Genomic DNA, 2,859 nt, shown 5'->3' with positions numbered 1-2,859 from the left:
TGAGGGTATTTTTGGTTGAGATTATGGTAAAAGAAGTAAAGCAAATTGCAATCCCCAATGTAGGTGAGATTTGTCCAGTTCATTGAAAATCTGAAGAAAACAAACCACCCTCACACCCTCATCCCATTGAATAAGAAGAAATTCCTTCTTCCTGACTGGTTGAACTGGAATATTGATCTCTTCCTGTCTCCAGATTTGAACAGAAACAAGTCTTCCTGGATTTCATGACTGCTGGCTTTCAGACTGGAATTTATACAATTGGCTCTCTTGACTCTCAGGCCTTAAGACTCAAATTAGAACTGCACTATAGGATCTCTCTTGAGATCTTGTGACTTCTCAACCTCCATAGACATGTAAACTAATTCCTCATAACAAATTCTTTTCTATATATGCATCCTGTTGGTTCTGTTTCTCGAGAGGACCCTGACTAATACAAGGGAATATATTTATGTCTGGCTGCCTTTGTTTTTGTGACACTTCCACTAATGATAATTGATAGATCTGCTATTTAATTAAGGATTCCAAAACAGTAATATTAAATTCTTATTTATTTATTAAAGTACTCCTACAACTCGATAGTAAAATAAGGACAAACAACAGGATTGGAAAATGGCTAAAGGAACTGACTAGATTTTTTTTCCAAAGAAGACACACAAATGGCCAACAGGTACATGAAAAGTTGCTCAACTTCACTAATCATCAGGGAGATGCAAATCAAAACCCAGTAAGTTATAACATCACATCTGTTAAAATGGCTGGAATCAAAAAGACGAGATAACAAGTGTTGATGAGGATGTGAAGAAAAGAGAACACTTGTGCACTGTTGGTAGAAATGTAAATTGGTGCAGCCACTCTGGAAAACAGTTTGGAGGGTTCTCAAAAAATTAAAAATAGAAATAGCATATGATCCAGCAATCTTAGTTCTGAGCATACATCCAAAAGAAACCAAAATAAGATCTGAAATACATATCTGTACACCCATGTTCATTGCAACATTATTTACAGTAGCCAGGATATAGAAATCATCTAAGTATTCATTAGCAGATGAGTGGATAAAGGAGATGTAAGATGTCTATATATCTAGATGAGTTATGAAAAAAAACTCCTGCCATTTGCACATCATAAGTGGATCTTGAGGGCATTATGCTAAGTGAAATAAGCCAGACAAGTGAGCGACAGATAATGTGTTATCATTTACATGCAGAATCATAACAAAAAAAAAAGCCAAAGTCATAGAGTAGAAAAGTGATTGTGAGAGGCTGTGGGGTGGGGAAAATAGGGAGAAGTTGATAACAGGGTAAAAATTTTGATTGATAAAAAAATAATATATATAAGATTAGCTTCTATCACTCTTTACTTTTTTTATAACCCTGGAAAAAATCATGGAAATATATTTATGGTTTTTCTACGTTTTAATGTGTTACTTAGCATATTACACATTCTATCTTGCTTTTTTCACTATAATACTTTGTGAGTAACACAGCATAGTATTATAAAAAAAGATGTAATTTATCTGTAAAATATTCATAGAAAGGGTTTTGAGGAACTAATATGTTTGAAATTGGTCTTCAGAATCAACAACTGTTCATGGAAAAAATGAGTCAAAATTTAGGAGAGTGGAGATCAATAGAAAGCTACTAGATTTATCTAAGTGAAAACATGAAAAATTTGAAAATGGCTAGAGATTAAAAGGCAGAAAGTTAAAGTAGATGGTTTTGGCAAACTCCTAAGATGTGGGTAGCAAGAGGACATTACCTAAAATAACTTCAAGGCTGCAAAACAAGGTGACCGAAAGAATTATGATGACATCAAGATGGGTAAGAAATGCAAAAACACCCAGTATTGATTGAAGTTGGGATATTATATAATCAAATTTCAATTTATAGTCTTTTTTAATATGTCTGCCATATTGTCTAGTGGTTTGTGAAAAAGAAAGATAAGACTTGGAGAGAGGTCAGACCTGCAGACGTACGATTTCATTTGATTTACATAAAAGGGAGTGATCAATATAAGAGCCTGGAGAAAATGCCAGTGAAAATAGTTCAGAGCACAGAGTACACAGACACAAAAATGAGAGAGAGAGAGAAACAAGCCAACAAAGAAAAACAAAACAACAAAGAAGCTTTATTTTTTTGAAGATTTATTTATTTATTTTAGAGACAAAGAGCGAGTGATTGCAGGGGTGGGGCTGGAAGACAGACAGAGAAGGCAAGAGTCTTAAGCAGACTCCACACTGAGTGCTGAGCCCTATGCGGGGCTTGATCTCACAACCCTGAGACTATGACCCTGAGATCATGACCGACCTGAGCTGAAACCAAGAGTGGCCACTGAACCAGCTGTGCCCCCTGGATGCCCCAATAAGAAAGCTTTAACTGAATGCACATAAGGAGAAAGATGGAAGAAAGTATCAGACTGAAATACATTTTGCTCAATATTTGAATGTAATAAACAATAAATTAATTTTTAAAAGAGATTTAGTCTATAGAGATCAAGTGGCCATTTTTAAAAAGATCAGTGGTGTTTGTAATCAGCCTGGTAGTAAAATTCAGAAAACATATTAGAGTTACTTGTGTGAATATAGATAATTTATTTTTCAGTTAAGTGAGCTTATCCCCTTTGATCCCCTTAAGGTACTTAAAATCCACAATGTTTTAGAACATATTTATACAATGAATATTCTCACTTTATTTTTGTTTCTACATGAGTCTTATAGGGAGGACAAACTGTGCCTACCCACATATGAAAAATCTTGGTAATATATACCAGAATAATGGGGAAAAGCTACTTTGAAACAGAAGGAATATGACACTATAAGTTTTTTACCTTTGCTCCACAGGGAGTGTAAAGTTGTAGCTGAAT

This window comes from Vulpes vulpes, chromosome 6, assembly GCF_048418805.1.
Source record: "Vulpes vulpes isolate BD-2025 chromosome 6, VulVul3, whole genome shotgun sequence".
NCBI classification, from domain to species: domain Eukaryota; kingdom Metazoa; phylum Chordata; class Mammalia; order Carnivora; family Canidae; genus Vulpes; species Vulpes vulpes.
Note: the sequence above shows the minus strand (reverse complement) of the source record.